General features: G+C 37.6%; 1 long non-coding RNA gene across 1 annotated transcript in view; it reads right to left on the reverse strand.

Annotated features, from left to right (window-relative positions):
• LOC106884879 overlaps window positions 1-18,081 on the reverse strand; it is a 29,940-nt gene extending 11,859 nt beyond the window's left edge. The window contains exons 1-2 of the long non-coding RNA XR_001411314.1: window positions 17,775-18,081; window positions 7,115-7,180 (exon numbers count right to left, since the gene is read on the reverse strand). This is a non-coding gene — a long non-coding RNA (uncharacterized LOC106884879). The remainder of the gene's footprint in view (window positions 1-7,114; window positions 7,181-17,774) is intronic.
• Between the last annotated feature and the right edge of the window lie 146 nt (window positions 18,082-18,227).

Here is an 18,227-nt window from a genome sequence, read left to right on the forward strand (position 1 = left end):
TGCTAAGAGAACTGAGAAACCAGAGTGAGAACATAACTGTCCTGTGTGCATGGCGTGTCGAGCCTGATTCAGAAAAGGAGAGCTGAACAACCTTTGAAAGCATGTTTTGTTCATCTATTAGCATTGTTAAGTTGTTACTGAGCTGGGGGGGAGGTGGGTGGATGCACTGCATCTTGGCTTTCTCAGTGGGTTTGGTGGGGTTTTTGCTTATATTTGTATAAGGTGAAAATGAAGGGTATACATCGAAGTTATAAAGTTGTAGCTTTGTGTTGTATGCTAGATCAAAGTCACATAATGCAATTTTAAAAATAAAAACATTTGTCTCTAAAGCTCTCCTTAGTAATCCAGAATTCCAGTTCCATGACTGTAAGATAGAATCCAAAAGCAAACATCTGCCAAAGAATAGTTTTTAAAGGAATACATTATTTATATGTCAAACAGCATAAAGAAATGTAACTGAGGGCTGTTAAAGAAACTTGGCATGTGTGGGCTCACCAATTGACAATTGTTATTTCAGGCGAGCAGGGTTTACTATCTTTTTATGAAGGCCATTTTAGGATAAAGTCCTCCATAGCTCTTACTCAAAAATAGCCTAAATTAAATTAATTTTCAATTGATCTGTTTTCCACAATATGTGGTTTTAAGAAATGCAAGTAGGGTCATAAACCAGAAAGTTCAGAAACTTGCTCTTGGATTTTGTAATACTTTGTAACTTACTTCACATGTTCTCTCTTTCTTGACGTAATAGCAAGAATTTTGGATATTTGCGGAATTGACTCAAAATAAGCGTAGCCCCTTTTATGTTTTCCATATGGAGTCCTTAATAGCTACTTTAATGTGAGCTACCTTCTTGCATTGAAAAGACTCATTGGCAATATTGTGCACTAATGTTTTTTTAATTTGCAATTGTATACACTTTTTTCCCAAAGTTTTCCCTTTTTTTTTCTATAGTGAGCCTTTCCAAAACTTCCTCTCTCAAATAATCTTCCTAATATCCTGTTCCACAGTTGACTCAAGAATGGGACATTACTGAAACATGTATTTGACAATAATACCTCTCACTTCTTTTTTTATTTCCAATTTATTCTAAGTTCAGCTTCAAACCATGAGAAATAATATTCCTCATCTACAAGATGATGGGCAAGAGGTAAATAGAAAATCTTCTTTTATGTTTATCAGTTAAAAAAAAAAAACTATGATAACAGCAAGTTTGGTGAGGCTGGTAACACGGAATTGTTGGGTACATCTCGTGTAACCTGGAGTTGCTTTTGTCTGTTTAGTTTTAAATCAAGATTCAAGTTGTAACATGTATGAACATGAATGTTTGTGTGATTCATGTGGTACAGAATGATGCCAAAGACTCTAAGTATTTAGTAACAAAAAGAGTACCTTTAAATCTTCCTCCCCCCGCCAGCCACTAAAAATGGGATCAGACAGTGTCGCAGTGAAATTTGACCCAGAATGTCGTTGAGAGTTAATTCAGAGTTCCTGTCCTCACTGGCTTCAGTTGATTAAATACTGACATTTCAAATTGTTCGTTTCTTAGCTTTGGCTTCTCTTGAGACTCCTTAAGGGGGCCAGTATCATAATGACTGAATAAAACACTTAGCTTTTTTCCCCACTAACTTGATGCAGCTGAAATACATACATACATACATAAATACATACATATAAAACAAGGCTCAGAAAAAAATGATACTAAGAGGAAACTAAGATGATCCTGTAGAAAACAAACACTTTAGCACGATTATCTCCCTCTGTATTCTAATCTTGGAATCAGCCATTAGGTTCTGGGGAAAAAATAATGTACTCCAATATAAAAGGCCAAAGAGAGAGAGGATGTACATGACTGACTAAATGTTTTGATAAGGTTGTACAAGGAAACACTCCAATAAAGCTTCAGTGCCATTTTTTATTTTGAGTACAAAATGTTAAGAGTTCATCTCCCAGACTTTTCAATACAAACAGGCTGGCTGGTTTTTCACTTGAGTTTTGATCAAGTAAAAAACATTTTACAAGCTTCTCTACAATAAATTAAAAGGAAGAAATATTCTCAGCCACACAGTCTTAAAAACAGGGAGAACTGTTCAGTGGCTTGGCTAGCCAATACTTAGCGAAGAGATGAATTCTTTAGTCTAACTGAACTGAGTAAGGGTAACCAGGGCTACTACACTGCTATGGTGATTTGTTGTCTAAACAGAAAATGTTGCTGCAATATGTCAAAATGGGCCTGCATATGTGCTAATTTTGTTGTGATTCTTTAGAGCATGGCAAAATTCTCTTAATCCTCAACTCCTATAAAACAGTCTTCCTAAGAATATTAAACTGGGGGGAATAGATACTATTTTCTTAGTCTGCATTTTACCATAGTTCTGTTTGTATGACCTTCCCTCTGTAAATAAAATTATAGATTTCATTTCCACTGTCACTCAGCACTACTTCTTTTTTCCTTGAACTTCACCATCTACTATCAAAGAGCCACAGACTGTAGTTATTAAACGACTGACATTGTTACCAAACTGGAATTGTTATTCAGCAATGCAATCTTGTTCTTGAGCTCCCAGCTTCTTCCTCAACTCTCAGAATGGCACTTAGACCATTCACATTTTAATTCTTTCTCTTTGTTTATGAAAAGAGAATGGTCAGGTGGCAAAAAAAAAAAAAAAAATTGCAGCTGGCTTGCCTTTTTTAATGGCCACTTTTCTCATATAAGTTTGTTCAGCAGATCACAATAAAGTCTTTTTATGGAGACTCAAAGTAACATCACACACAAGTCTCTTTCTCTTTGTAGGACAGTAAGGTTTACCATGAGCTAGGTCCAAAGAAGACTAAACACAATTTCAGGAGCTATTAAGCCAGCAACCACAGCTGGGACTACCGACTAAAGGATTTTAGTCAGGAGCCATACAGGAGGATTTTCAAGAATGCCAGAGAGTAAATTTATAATTTTTAAGGGTAGAATTTTGAAAATCACTACTAAATCTACCACAGGTACTATAAATCTCTAAAGGTTTTATTTTTAATTCACCATTCCCCACTGCTCCAGCTTCTCTTTGATAACTATAGCTCAACTGAATTCAAATTCCATCAACCCCATCTCAGAAAGCTCACAAGTGTGTGCTGGAATATTGCATAATTGGATTAGCAAGAAGATAAACAACTTTCCATCTGCAGATTCAGTGAAATAATTCTTAATTCTCTCTCTTTAGTGACTGCTATGTATTGTCCACAGAAACATACCAACATTCAAATTTCAAAGACGTAGAAAATGATCTCCCAAGTGACTCAAAGCCCAGGAGTTTGCCCAGCAAAACTGGCACATAGTGCCCAAGCTTGTCATTGCTGTATTTCAGCCCCCCTAAAAATAGGTAGTATAGTTCTAATTTGAGTTATCTGTATGGAGCTACCCAGTTCCCATTACTGTACACAGAGGGACACACACATTGTCATCCATCTTCTGAACATAGAATCATAGAATTGTCTAGGTTGGAAGAGACCCTTGGGATCATCGAGTCCAACCATCTCCCCTACTCTACAAAGTCCTCCCCTACACCATATCCCTCAGTACCCCATCTAAACGTCCCTTAAACACAGCCAGGGATGGTGACTCAACACCCTCCCTGGGCAGCCTATTCCAATGCCCGACCACTCTCTCTGTGAAAAATTCCTTCCTAAGGTTCAGTCTAAACCTACCCTGTTGGAGCTTGAAGCCGTTCCCTCTCGTTCTGTCATTAATTACCTGTGAGAAGAGACCAGCACCAACCTCTCTACAGTGTCCTTTCAAGTAGTTGTAGAGAGTGATGAGGTCTCCCCTCAGCCTCCTCTTCCTCATACTAAACAGTCCCAGCTCCTTCAGCCGCTCTTCATATGATTTGTTCTCCAGGCCCTTCACTAGTTTCATTGCCCTCCTCTGCACTCGCTCCAGCATCCTCTGTTTCCTTTCAGGAATGCTGCTTAAATATTGCTGCAGCTTGTGACGTCTAATGAGCACAACTAACACCAAGTTCTTTGCAAGAGTGGCTGGACTGGAGCCTTGTCCAGTACTTAATATCCAGGGGCTTATATAAAAAATGTATTGTACTTCATCGTCATTTTGGTCTCAGACATGAGGCGTGTCACACTAGGAAAACTGACATACAGAGAAAACACAGAGCAACAGGATGGCAGTTCTGCAACATGTAATTCTTGGGTTTGCCTTGGATTTTTATTTTTTTTTTGTAAACAGATTAAAACCAGGCCAAATATAGATACAATAAAATTATAATCAGTTGATTTTATAAATTATTCCCAACCCTGGAAAACTTTCAAAGCATTTTTTATGTACAACAAAATTCTTGGAATCTTATGCAGAGATAGGAGAAGTTGCAAACTTTCTTGTGCCATTTATATATCATGGCCCTTTTGACAAATTGCAGTAATACAATTGTCAAGTTTTCAGAGCCTGCAAAAACTCATATTCTGTGCATAATCATTTAAATCAGGACTTGGGAGATCTGCAACACCAAAAATATTAACAGCATGTCTCTTACTGTCCTCTAAATTTTCTTCAACAAAATCCCCCTATCTAGCTCCTCCCATTATCAAGACATGATTTGTTCCTGCTTCAGCTATAAAACCTGTGAATGTTAAGTGTTGGAAAGAGCTATGGTCTTTAAAAATCAACATGTATTTGTGTTAAACTATTACACGACCCTAACTGCTAAAGTCTATGTAATCCACTTGCTTCATTTTGAAGTGTATCAGTCCACTTTTTCTATAACTTATAGAATGTCAAACTATATTAATAATGCTTGCAGCCTGGAAGCACTATGTTATGACCACCAGCTGGAGACGAGAGACACTCCTAACACAGAGCTGGCCAATATGTGAGTGCTCAGATCCCCTTCAGCTATACCACAACAGCAAAAATCTAGAATCTTCAAGAATACTCCTGCCTGTACCAAATATGAAAAAATACCTAGAAAGTTTTGAGGTGTGTCCCATGCAAATTTTGGTGCATGAGTTCCTACCTATACAGTCTTAAAGATAGTTAAGATACCTCAACCAAGCCTTAAATTGCAGCAATAAATCTGCTTTATTACCATTCATATAATTATTACTGTAAATTAGGGTTTTCTTAAATATTAGCATTATATTGCACATCACTAGCTGACAGAAATCATAATCAAGGTTTTCTTTTTCACTTTAAATTTTAGGTGACAGAAGGTTTGAATGATCATATACTACGTCGTCTGATTGTTTTCCATAAACTGTTACTGATATTAAAATGTAGTGGGTTTTTTTTCTTTCTCAGCCCAATCAGATTCTTGGGGATCCCTGACATATTTCTAGTGGCTTGAATAACACATGCATTACCCAAATAGAGGAATTTCAGTGGTTATGCACCAGGAATCTCTGACTTTCCTTTACTTGTTATCACCTTTGTGGATAGCATACAACATTCCACATAGGCATTTGCACTTGCACATCCACCCAGACACAGAGCATCTGCCGTGTTGGGTAACACGAGCCTGCACATCTTCAGTGTCCGTGTCCCGGAAAATGACCCCGAAAAAGTAAGCAAAGTGCACCCCTGTTTCTATATATAAAACTGTTTGTTTAATTGGTAGACTGCACCAAGAATAAATAATGAGGTAATTCTGAAGATCATTCCCAGAACAGTCAGCTAGGATTGTTTCTGCAAGTCAGAGCTATCTCCTCTCCTTTGTTTTGTTTTGTTTGTGGGGGTTTTTTAATGGTTTCATTGTCTGAAGGTGAACAGCTTTCTACCTAAATGCAATTTTAGGAACAGTACAATGCTTCAAGAACGAAGCGTTCTGAACATAGGTGAGGTTTTGGAGTGTCTGTTTACTGAATGTAAAAATTGTTAAAAATTCAAATCCTAAAACTGGATCAAGGATTCTAACCAGATAAGGAGATAAGTTCCTTCCATAGATGAATTTATACCTTAAAAATCTTAACTTTCTTATCCCTCCATATGCTTTTTCACTTCCGAGATGCTGTTATTTATTACCAGTTTAAGGTAATTCATTTCAGTAAGTGTCTAGTGATATTTTGAGTAGCATACACTGAAATTTCTGTTGATTCCTGGGACCGATGCACTGATTCACCCTAAGCCTGTCTCAGCCACGTGCAGTTCTGCCACCTCCAGTATAGCTTTGGGACCCAGTATAACACCGATCCTACGGCACTAACTCACCAAGGAAACCTTTCCAGAAGCCAGTTCCATCTTACCCTCTGGGTTGCCTATAACCACCCTGTAAAGAGGAAAGCTGGGGATTAAGCAGTGGCATGGAGTCAAGAACCAAGAAGTTACTGTTTTGCCGCTAGACTTTTTCAGTTCAAGTCCCTGTTCAAAGAGTGAGTTTCAGATTCAGGCTGGCAGGCAGGATCCAGCTCAGACCTGGAAAATTTGGATTTCTAAGCAAACTGTAATTAGCTTCACCCTTATTGTTAGGGTTACACTGCTTAAACTGGCAGATTCCAAAATAGGATCAGGGCCAAATCAGTTATGATTTGTATTTATTTATCTAAAAGGCTCATGTGGACTTAATTTGCTGTTGTGTGTTAAGAAATAATGAATAAGTAGAAAGGATTATGAACACATGTTTGGCCTAGACAGGAAAAGAGAATGCTGCCATAACTTCGATTTTGAAATGTCTTATTTCATCATAAGCTTAGCTTTCAAAGCTGACATGGGGATTTTGGTACATTATGCCTCATTTTCAACTAATTGCATCTTAACCAAACATCCAAACCTTCAATTTGGAAGATCAAATTAGCAGCTGTATGATGGGGTTTTTTTTCAAATGTGCATAGATGCCAAGTGGAGGATCTAGGCATAAGTACTGTATAAAATAGATTTAAATAGAAATGATATCTATTTAATCAACTTTAGCCAAGGAAGAAGGGAACCTGTTGGGAAGAAATGGTTATGCAACCCAGGAAAGAGGAGAGAGGAGAGAATCTTTTCAGCAGAGGAGACCTGTGTCTTTTCCCCTCTTCTTACATTAACACTTTCACTTTACCTCTTTGTATTTGAGAATATGTAAAAACCTACACTTACTGCACTAGCTATTAATTATTTAATTATTTAGCAGTTCTTATAATGTACCTTTTTAGGAGTCAAAAGTTGTTCTTCAAATGCAGACAAATAATCCATACACCAGACTATTTTATCCTAACGGAAAAAAAAAAAAGGGCAAGAATATAAATTCAAATGCCAGTAAACAAGATTATTAGCAAATAAAATAAACACTACATTAGATATTCAATTATTTATAAATTTGCAGCTTAGGTTCTACTTCTATTTCATTTTATGAGAGTGCATTATAAGAGTAATCAACATAAGAAGAATTACTATTTCCCAGGCCTTTTTCATTGCTTTTAAAGGTTACAGTTTTGTAACTGTGCTTATTAACATCTGTGCTGCCCTTCAAGCTGTCTGTTAACATGGGGAGAGCACAAAATTACTGGTAACACTAAAGGATTTCTCATAGATAGCAAAATTTAATTAATTTATATTAAAATAGCATTCAATTATCTAATACTTTCCAAACATACTATACATAGCTGGGACTCACTTTACCCATTTTACCCATTTTATGTAACATTATTACTCCACAATGTACTCACATATCAGACCGGTTGCTCATCAACATTATCCCCATTTTTATCATTACAAAGCCACCTTAGTTCCCAATTAGTGCTATGCCAAAGAAGTTTAAAATTCTTAATCTGGGACTGCACTATCTCCAAGAGAAGAACATGTGCTTCTTTTCCTCACTGGAACCAGTATTTGATCATGAATAGCTCACAACATCAAACACTACTTGCCCGTATCTCCACACCACGTGTGGTTCAAAAAGTCCACAAGGTACAAACTGGTGGTGCCTGGGAATACATCATCTAGTCTTCCCTACACATCCACTTTTTAGTGCAGTGTCAGAGAAATAGTATCAGGCAAGTCAGATCTCTGGTCTTCTGCAGCACAGCTATTCATGTGTACATCAATTATAAAGTCATAATCAGCACCTTCGTAACTCCACTTTTCATCCTGAATCTCTTAAAATAGAATCATGTAGCAGATATGGTTACAGATTGCACTTCTTCCTAGATGCACTTTTTTGTTTCACTGTATACAATCCCCTGCATCTGCTACGTGTGATTATTATGATAGTTGGAAGAAAAGAAAAAAAAGAAAACTTGATGACACCTGTATACATTGCTTTAAATAATTATGGCATATAATGTAAAGTATATCTTTCTTACAAATCAGATAGCAAGATGATCATTTTTACAGAGCATTCTTTCAGAAATTTTAAATATTCATTATTTTTATTAGTGTTTATTTACATATTGGTAAATGCTCTTCTACTTTCTTTAATAAAATGATTATCCATTCTGTTTGTTTAAATGTATTTGTATGCCACTGAGGCATACAATGAGGGAGGTAGTAATTTCTAGACTTTAGAAACTCAAGTCCTAAAACACACTTGAGAATCCTTACTTGAACGTGCCTTGCTTTAGGGCCAAGAAGAAACAAAGAAAAATTTGTAAAAAATGTAACTTTTCTAAATAACTCCTACACCACTTTGTATCAAAACTCCATTTTAAAAGTTGACATTCACCCAGTGAAGAGCACAAACATCCCGTCAGAGACTTTTTACCGTCTGTCAGGCAAGATGTCATCTGGTGGCATATACCAGTTAAATATGAATGCAAATGACTGCTTCCTTGACTATTTATGCAAATTAATTTGTCAGTTGGCTATGAGGTGCTTATATTTAAGCCTACCAAATTGATTAATGACTTGGTCAACATAAGTTTTGGTTCACACGGAAAGCATCTGCAGATAAATAAATCAAACACTACTTGCCAATTTATAATATTGTATTTATGCTTCTGCCCTGCGCGTGCTGAATGATGGCAGTGGCAAGTGAACCAGATGGGAACCTTACAGCTCCCCAAATGCCACGATCTGAGAGTATGGAAATACTTTTAAAATAAAGAAGTTGCAGAGGAGGAGTTACAGCAAAGGCTGGTGGTGAATGGTGCTAGATGAGACAGAAGTGTGTTCTTAATAAAACAATCCTCTACAGGAACTGTGTAGTCTGTGGTGTTCTTCCTTCCTTCCTAGGACAACTTTGTGTCCTGTTCCATACAGAGCAGTACAGATTATGTACAGCACAGTGGGACAGAGAACAGAAGAAGCCTGAGCTAGAGTTCTGCAGCTGAATCACAGGTGCATCAGCACGAGCAGGGGTGATAATAAAACTAGGTTACACGACTGAGCCGCTCACATAGTCCTAATCCCAAGCAACAAGCAGAACAGGGATATGAAAAGGATGGTGCTTAAAAGGTAGGATGAACATGAATAATCAATTTTCAGGGAGTGCAAAATGATGTGATCACCTTCAGATTTTCCCCATCTGTTGCTAAGCAGCATTCTTTAGTCACAAGCTTTGACTTACAAAATGAACAGCAGCCTCCGCATATTTTGCTATTTTTACATTTTAAACTGTTCTTTTGCCAAACTTTCATTATAACTATATTTAAAAATGCTCTAGAACAAAATAAGATGGGCACTGAGATATCTGCATCCCTTGGGTCATGCTCTCAGTTAGTACTTGGGACAAGTAGCCCATGGACTGTCCAGTCTCCAATAAGGAATTAGAAGAGCCTCCATCTCCCACGTAACAAAGTAAATGCTTTTTTTGCCTCACAGGCCTGAGCTTTACATGAGATATTGAACTTGCATCATGTAAAAGGCAAGAGTATCATACATTTGGATTTGTATATTCATCACCAGTTTCAATCCACATAAACAAACCACAGAATTTCTCCCGTGGTGGTGGTGAATTAATTGTATTAATTCTTTCAATCTGTACTAAGGATGTTGTTCCAATGATCAAACATCCATTCAATGCCCTGGGCATTCTGACAAAAATTAAAATTAAATCAACTACCTCTCTGTGTGAGAAATTATCTCTCTCATTTAATTAGAAGTAAAGGGCTGGCTGCCAATTTTCCAAAACTAAACACCAAACATCCCCACTGCAAACACCCTCTCCTCAGATGCCTTGATGTACAACCAGAAATTTCAAAAATTGAAATTTCTCACTCTTGAAGACCAAAAGAAGGAATTGACAAAGAGTTCAGGATCTTCCCACAAACTGTGGGCTACTAATAACCCACACTTAATTCCCATGTGTCTGCAACTTAACATATTACACTGGTAACTCAGTGAAGCAAAATGACTAATCATTTTAAATTGCGAATTGACCATCACCTCTATCTTCTTCAATATTAATTAAATAAACAAATCATAAAGTAAAATAGAATAACATTGCCAACCCTGTGGAGTGTGTGGCCTGGAGCTAAAGATGCCTTGCAAGGAGAGAAAAGATGTAGTCAATCGTTACAGCAGGTCTCTTCCTGCATTTCTACAGAAAAGGCAGAAGGTTTTGAAAGGTCTGGTAAATTGGCACCAAGGTGATAAATTGCATTCTTTTCCTGCTAGTGTCTCTACTGATTGCAGTGAATAAGATTACAGCTGTCATCGTGAGAGCTGCTTTTTTTTGGTTTTCTCCTTCCCACTGGCAAGAGACTGACTAGAGATTCTTGAGTCCTCTGCCCAACCAGAGAATGTCTCTTCAGCTCTCTAGAAAAACATTGCCCAAAAGGATATCCCAGAAGCTCCCTAAGTCCCCTTGGCTAATGGAAGCAGCCTTTAGAGCCACACCACTAACAACTGCTCCTCATACAGCCACTGCCCCAAATCCGCACACATTAGTCTATGTCTTTTCATGTCCTTCCAGATGCCTCAGCACTCACAGAAGCAACAATTCTCCCTGGCCCCATCATCTAGCTACTCCCCAAAATTTGAGCAGCTGCATTGTTCTGCCACTGTTTAGGCCACCACTGTTTTGGCCTATTGAAGAAGATTTTTGTTTCATATAAATTAATATATGGTGCAAAAAAAGCTTTAACAACCTGGGCATTTATATTCAGCTACTGCCTGGGAATAGCTGTGGATGTACACCTTATATCTACATAAAGATATGAGAGATGTTCCAAGCCATTTTTTTTGCAGTACAAAAGTCAACCTTGCCTTTTTCTCCCTTTTTTGTATACTTGGAGGAAAGAGAAACAAAGATTGTTGGGTTTTTTTGTTTTTTTTTTAATCTTTGTACACCTCTTTCTTCCCCCATCAGCTGCTGAGTAAAAGGCCAGGAAGCAGGCAACAAACCCCGCAGCCTATGGGTAGGTAGACTCCTGCTGCCAACTCAATCTCATCCCTGCAAGCCTCCAGTTTCTGCAAAACTGCAGGAGTACGGCTGAGACCTGAAAGAACAGCAGTCTCTGGCATGCTTCCTGTTGCTTAGGCAAGATGAGGAGAGAAGAGGCATGAGGAGGCAGCAGAGGTGGAATACACACATGTTCAAAGGTGGGGCTGCATCTACACAAGAGGAAAAACAGGCAGAAAAGTCTAATGCTGGGAAACGGGGCTGATACAGGGGATACAGGTACCCCACAGGAAGAAATAATGAAAGAAAAAAAAAGGAAAGCTATTAGGAAGATTAGAGAAAATAAAAGGATGGAAATATGTGATTGGGATAAACTGTATATCCAGACTATGTGTAGAGCTGGCAGACTGTAACGAACCTTTTTTGAGCCATACTTGACTCTTGTTTTTTGATTTTTAGGAGATAACGTAACATTTATACAGCAAGTCAAAAACTCAGTTAAAAAAATATAAGAACTAACTGTGCATGATAATATAGGTACACTATACATACAACTTCTGTCCTGTTCCAGTACTAGAAAAACAGAAAAAACTAGCTATAGATATGTTTAGGCAATCTGGTTATAATCAATGACTGTGACTGTTTTTAAACAAAGCACTATTATAGTGACATGTGCATTACTATCATTGTTGAAGCCAGGTCAAGTGCAGACCTCAGTATTTTTCATAGGTTAAGAAAAGGTTCAAGAACAGTATTCCAGTTGTGTTTGTTTCAGAAGATTATAAATTTTTCAGTTTTTCAGAAGCAAAGGTATTTAATGAAGGTTCACCTTTAATGTTTGCTGGTTGATTTGTTTGCTCTTTAATTTGGAATAAATTAAGATATAGGTTCTAAGCTTTTAGTATTACCATCATTAACATTCAACCATCAACCACAAATGAAAGAATAGAATTTAAATGCCATTAATAAATATCTATTTCTTGTGACGGACTATTCAAGCTTCAATGCAAGACTGAATTTACAATTAATATAAATAACTGCTGTGTGTGCTACTGCTACAACCTGATGTAGTAACAGTCAATGTTCATGAGTTATAATTATTTTCTCAGATGTAACCCTAAGTGTAATATTTTTTTCTTTTACAAGAACCCATTGATGACCTCCAGCGAGCTCCATTCAAGGTCAGCATAACTACAGTTGGCAATGGAGACTAAAAGCGCTTGCGGGATCACTGCTTCCGGACATCGAGTCCCCTCTGTATAATCACGGGGCTAAAGTCATTGTAAGTTTCTCTAGAGAATACAAAAAAATTATGGCAGAGATAAGGTCAGCCTACTGGTTCTGTAACATGGCTGTTTCAAATTAATAATCATTTATGTACTTATTTACCCTACTAATTTAACCAGTTATCTGGTGGGAGATTTGGGTTTGGTTTTTTTTGTTTTTTCTCTTGGCTATCACACTGATAAATGCTGTCTTTTTATCTCTCAATTTCTTTGTCATACAGAAATAAGAACTGGTACTGTGGTTTACACTAAAAGTCCATCATCTAGACCAGCATCCTTGCTCTAAGAGCAGCCACAACGGGAGACTTTACACAAACATTCCCATCCCTCATTTCCAACTCCTTCAGGAGTCGTTCATCTGTGAGAGAACCAAGGCTTTTTAACTGTGCTGCCATCTTGTACAAGCCTTTGTTACAGGAGTGTCAAAAGCTTATTCAAATCTAAGTAACACTGTATCATTTTGTTCACTTCCCCCTCAGTTATTTGAAATAACTCAAAAACACCTTTGAAGAAAACCCTTCTGAGAAGGGAGTAATTTTTACATTGCATGGCATATTTTGTCAGTCTTATTTTGATCTCAGGCCTTTAAGGGATATATTGGAATATAATAGTTACTATTTATACGACACTAACAGAAACCATAGTTCTCATCCTAGTTTCAAAATAGCTTGCTCAGTTGTAAACGAACTGCACTACTATTCTGTAATCCTGCAAGTTACATGGCAGAACTGTGAAATTTACTCAATGAATTCTACCAAGAAATGAAATACCCCCCATCAAATGCACAGCTGACATTTGGCTTTGGGAGCTAAGGCTAAGAATTGCATTTATTTTTCTGCAGGTAGTCCAAATCTTTGGGGATACAACCTGCCAAAAATGAAAGAGCACAGATGGTAGATATTTGCAAAAGCTAAGATATCCCCTACTTAAGGACTTACTGAAAGAAATAGGGATTTATCTCTTTGGAAAGTGAAAATAAGGTAACCATGTCTGTTAATAGAAAGTTTCCTCTACATCCTCCTTCTCACTTTAGCTAGGACATGACCAAAATTTCCTTACAACAAGCAATTTCTGCAGTCATATCTGCAGTCATATTTGAACTTCTCTTGAGCTTCAACATAATTGTTCCTCTGTGGACTGTGGATGCTCTGTAGATATGCTAGAGAAAAATGGAACCACTTTCTGAAAAAAATACCCAGAGTAGTGACCAAGTATTACAAAATGCTTTTCTCAGGATGTGAATTCTAATAATGTGTAATTAAACCTCTTACAGGTTAATCATTTGATAACCATTCCTCTTGAGCAAAAACCACATATCCTATGTACTGAACAGAAAAAAAAAACCAAATAAAGTGATTCACGTGTGCTCCTGGGTAAAGGCAGATTTACAGCAATTTTCTGAAAATATTTAAATTTTAATCTCATGTACAGAAATTGATTTTATGTATATGAATATATTACTTTCAGTGCTTCAATTATGGTATACTTTCAACATGTTATAAAGCAGCATTTAAAACTCTTAACAGCTTCAAGACATGCTTATGGCTTTAATAACAAAAAATAAATAAAAATTATTGTGCTTAATATAATTAATTTATATGGCATTTCTGTTTGTCAAGAGGTGTAACTTTATGATACACTTCATCTCAGTGGGTGCTAATTGGCAAGGTTACCTATGAGTAAAACTTGTCTCTGAAACAGCATAAATTTGGCTATGTTTTAAACTAAGTACTTCAGTTATTTGTGTTAGCAAATACAGGCTTTGAGTGCTTTCTTGAGAAGGATGTTACAAATAAATGTCACAATGCCTGAAGATTGGGGCAATGAGAAAAACACTACTTGAAAATGTACACTAACATTTTTTTTAAATTCTTCACTAGAGTTTACACAGACCGGGGTTTGACTGAGTGGTATACATGAATTTCCTCCCCAGACAGCTAGTGTGATTCTGGCATAAGTTACCAAATATTTATGTATCAGAAAAAGAGCAATAGACTAGAAGACCTGCAGAACACAGGCACTACAAACAACAGTAGCAAGTTATTATTGATAATTAGTCAATCAGATGCACTGGTTATTGCACTAGCAGCAGTGAAATTCCATGTTCAAATGGAGCTATATACACAGGCAGGAGTGACAGCAAGACATTCTTAATATTTCTGGACAACAGCTTTTTCTCTTTATTAACCCATATATGGACTTGTTGGTCTAGAAAACATATAATAAACCCTCTCTTTCCTAATACGCTTGAGAAAAGAAACGATGGAAAGCTTTTGGAAAAAAAACTGAAATGACTTTTAGGTTTCAAATGTAAGATTTTTACAGATACATCTCAGACAAGCACACTGATGATTTTACTACTACTGCTTGTATTTGATGTGACTTTGAGCCGTAAATCCACAAAAATTGTATGGGTGAATTTGATAATTCTTGTGCTAATTTAAAATTAATTACAGTATATTTTTATTGTATGTTTTAAATAATGAATTGTCTTTATTAACAACTCTGAACACAGTGTTTACAGTTCTAGAAGAATCAAATTCTTTATATAAAGCCTGTACTGGAACTGAAAAACATCTGTATTTTCTGAATAATTTCTAAAAAAAAATATTTGCATTGTTTCATTAAATAAACCATCTTTCCCTAAAATATTCAGCTTACAACTGCATAATGGAGTATGTATATGTTATAAATAATAACAAATATTTTTGTGTATTAATTTGGGTATTAAAATACTGACATGTCATTTGTCTGTTTTTCATGTTTAGCAGTTTCTAACAGTGGGACACTAGTTTGAAAGCAACAGAGGGAAATTGGGTCCATCTGTTCAAAGAGCAACATTACTCTAGCAATTAAAATCATTGTACCTCTATTTCTTATGCTTTACTTCTGTTGTAAGAAGGAGAATACAGCGTTCATTGTTATTCTTGGAAGCAATTGCTGGGTGCTCTAGTTGAACTTTTCTGTAATAAGAAGGAAGTGCTTGTTCATGCCCAAGACAGGAAAGGTGGTGCTCAAAAGACAGGAGCTATTGTGTGGAGCTGGACAATTTCCACAGAGCGATTTTATGGGAGAAATTATTTTCAAGTAGTTATTTGCTGCTTTAAATGTGTCTTCCTTTTCACTGGTAAGTATCACCATGTTGTTTTAAAAAGCACAAATATCTTCAAGGAATGACTATCAACTGTGTTCAATGTCAACCTTTTAACACACCTTTGTCTCTGATAAACTTAAAGGAAAAAAGGTGAAGAAGCAGACTGAACTTTGTCAACATAATCTCTCTGTAGCAAAGGGGCGTCTTCTCTTTTTGGGTAAACAGAAAATAAAGAATTCTTTGTGAATGGTAACCATTCCAAGAAGACTAATACAGCAAATATTCCTGTTATTCAGTGCATTTGAATGAGAAAAAAAAGGTCCTAACATTATTTTTTTGGCCAAATTATTTGCCATCTCATCTTCAGTACCATTCACACCCAAAATTCTTTCCTAGAATTTATATTATAAATCTGTTTCCCCCCATTACTTTTAGTTTTGTGTGCACTACTGAATTTGTAGGTGAGGGTTTGGGGTTTTTTGTTTAATTATTAGTTTTCCTATAACTCTTTAGACCAACTTTTTACTCTAAAACATTAAAAAATTAGAAGAAGTTATGGGAGAGTGCAGCACCAAATACTTAGTCATTTTGAAGGATAATATACATGTTCTAGGCATGATCATTGTGATGACTTGATGAAGCTTCCCTGATTTGTCCTTAGAGACTGAATGTAAAAAATAGAGATGGAGCTATGTTTGGTTGAACCCCTTGGTTTGTCTCAAAACACAATTATTGCTGAATAAGAATCAGTTTCTAAAGGCCTTTAATTAATTCCTACAAATTTCTGAGGATGTTAAAAGCATTTTCCCATGCAAAAAAAAACCAACCTTGAACTAAAGGTATCCTAATAGTCGTTCCACTGCACAGTTCTTTTTATCAGTCTCACCCAGTTCCCTGTTACAAATATCTCTGTTACCTTTTCTCCTGTTTCTAGCTGTTTGGTCTTCATTTTTCCTGAATTTAGAGTATAATTTATCTCAGTTTGAGAAAATGATGTTTGGATGCAAAAGACATCCATTGAATTTGTATGTTTATAATTTCTCTGCCTTAGTTTTGAAATTTCTAGGGCCTTCTCCAAATATCATAACGGCAAAGCAGGACTGAGATCTTAATCTCTGTGCTATTATACAGCTTTTTTCCATTGTCTTAGAAATCTGAAATTTCAGCTATAAATTAGTTTTATTCAATTTCACCTTAGTTGCTTTATCATCCTAATTTGATTAATTAAATGCTACACATTGAGTACTTATTTGTAGTAGTTTGCATTTCCAGTTTTAACGTCTGAACTACTTCACTTGAAGGGTGACAGAAGTAAATCTGGAACAAATTACAGGTTTTAATGAGATATTTACACAGTTCATTGCTAAGTTTCCGGGTCATTGCTGGTTTTAGTTTGTTTCTGAAATTGGGTAAAATCTGATTAGCTAACTGTAATCTAGAGGAATGTAAGAGATACATACCCTGTTTTAAAAAGCAAAACAAATAATAACCCTTCCAACCCATCTAATTTGAACAAGAGATTCTTTAAACGTCAAAGCATTAGTCTACAATTGTATAATGCACGTTTGTGTTCCCTCTGCCTGTGGTACCACTGCTGAACAAACACATTGAAAAACTCTTTGGTGCTGGGAACCAGGAGCACGATGAGCGAGCACCTGGACACGAGCGAATCACAAATAAGAAGAAAGCTGCATGAGACCATTGCACCAAGTGGCAGCTCAGTTCTCAATCTGTGAGCTAAAACAGTACAAAGCAAAAGCAGAGTTGCATAATTATGGGCCTGATGCAGTGTACTTCTGGGACAGGACTAGCTCGGTATTAGTAAAACTCCATTTGTTAGTAAGATACCGCTGTGAGCATAATGTTGCACAATCCATGCAACAAAGTAATTAGTACTTGTGTGCTCGCTCCTATTCTGCTTGCAGAATAAATGCCTATTTTTTCTATTGCACATTGTCAAGCATGCATCATCAGGTTTCTTAAACCTTTTCTAAGAACTGCTTATTTTCCCCCTCCTGATTGGTTCGATGTTTGATCAAGTTCAGTCACCTCAGACGTTTATTGCCAAGCCTGAGGGGAAAACACACGAGTTATGAGTCCCGTCCTGTTTGTATGTGTTTGCACAGCCGAAGTTTGAAGCCGTACCGTGAGTTTTGCTTCGAATTTCAATTCCGTGCGACCGCAGCACCTGGAGGAAAGCTCTGTGGGAGCCGCCCCGGGCGGGAGGTGTGCCCCCTCACCCGGCCTCGCCTCAGCGCTGCAGGGCCCCCGCCTGGCCCCGGGCCCCTCGGCTGGGCCCCGCCATCCCCAGGACAAGCCGCGGGGTCACTCCCTCGCGACCCTCCCACCACCAGCCAGGTGCGGCCAGTGCGAGGAGCCCCCCCAGAACGGGCGGCGACCCCAGCCCTGGCGGAGCACCACCTCGGCCGAAGAAGGGGGACTGTTTACCTCAGGCCCCAAGACAGGGACGCCCCCGAGAGCGGGGACCGGCCGCCAACATCGAGCCGCAGAAGAGGGACCCGCCCCCCCCACTCTGGCCGCCCCTCTATGAGGGGCCGAGTACCCGGATGTAGCCGCCCCGCCCCCGATCCGCCCCCT

The sequence above is a fragment of the Calidris pugnax genome, unplaced genomic scaffold (genome assembly GCF_001431845.1).
Source record: "Calidris pugnax isolate Ruff unplaced genomic scaffold, ASM143184v1 scaffold17, whole genome shotgun sequence".
Lineage (NCBI taxonomy): Eukaryota > Metazoa > Chordata > Aves > Charadriiformes > Scolopacidae > Calidris > Calidris pugnax.